Below are 1,386 nucleotides of genomic sequence, written 5' to 3'. Positions count from 1 at the left end.
ATTGTAGCAATATAATAGAAAGATAGATACAAAAATTTAATTATTATTTGAATTACGTTACAGTAGCTAACTAAAAGAAAATTATCATAACTAGACATTGACCCACAATTGGAATTAACACAATTACACTAATAAAAAACTATCCACTTAAACTTAATTACGATTTGGACATCGACGCCTATCATGTCCGGTTTGTCTACATAATCCACAAGTTCGCTCATATACTGCAGCACCACGATCCATCTCATTAGGTATTCTAGTTGTCCTTGACCGATTGAGACGACGATAGAATTCATTACTTTCCATTCTAAAATTAGGAGATGGCCAATACGCCTCATGACCAATTGGTGAGAAGGACCCAGAATATGTTGCAACATAATTCTCTACAGTGAAATGTTCACTAACAAAGTTTCTAGCTAGCCCTCCCATTCTATCAGTGACCTTCATGACATGTGAACATGGAAAATGCAAATTAACCCATTTTCCACAATCACATTTTCTTTCATTAAGTGAAACACAATGAGGATTACCACCATTACCATCAACCTGTATAGATTTAACCTCATATACCCCTGTGGGTATATTCCAATAAAAAAAAGTGCCTTTTTGAACTTTCATAGTTCTTTTCCCACTTCATTTTGAACCTTTCGGTCCACAATTCATCTTGTTCTAAAAGTTGTTGCGCTTTTTGAGACCTACGAGTGTATCGTTCAACAGTTTGCTCTAATGAAAGTCTAACCATAGCAGTGACTGGCAAGCCTCGTGCTTTTTTCAACACTCCATTGAACGACTCTGAAAGATTTGTTGTCAACACTCCCCATCTTTTTCCACCATCATGACTAACAGTCCATTTGTCCAAGGGGATTTCCATGAGATATTCATATGCTTCTTCATTTTCTTCTCTAATTTGCCAAATCAAGGATTCAAATTTTCTTACTTGATGGGCTGAAGCAGCCCTCCACATCAGCCTACTAAGATCCTTGTTTGGAAATCGAGATTGAAAGTTGCTCTTAAGATGCCTTATACAATATCGATGGAAGACTCGAGGCTCCTGAAATCGGCGTAACTCCTGTAAACTAGTCAAAATTCCTTTTGCCCTATCAGATATAACACAAATATCTTCTCTATCTTTTATCACATGTGCACTCAAATTCCTAAAAAACCATTTCCATGCCTCTTTCGATTCTTTGTCTACAATAGCAAACGCTAGAGGAAGAATGTTATCATTTCCATCAATTCCAACAGCAATCAATAATTTGATATCATATTTTCCATACATATGAGTTCCATCTACTGAAATAACAGGACGACATGTTCGAAATCCATCAATGCATGACTTGAAAGCCCAAAACACAAATTTAAAAGTTTTTACCTCTAATGAACTAA

This window comes from Solanum tuberosum, unplaced genomic scaffold (genome assembly GCF_000226075.1).
Source record: "Solanum tuberosum cultivar DM 1-3 516 R44 unplaced genomic scaffold, SolTub_3.0 scf00033, whole genome shotgun sequence".
Taxonomy (NCBI): Eukaryota; Viridiplantae; Streptophyta; class Magnoliopsida; order Solanales; family Solanaceae; genus Solanum; species Solanum tuberosum.
Note: the sequence above shows the minus strand (reverse complement) of the source record.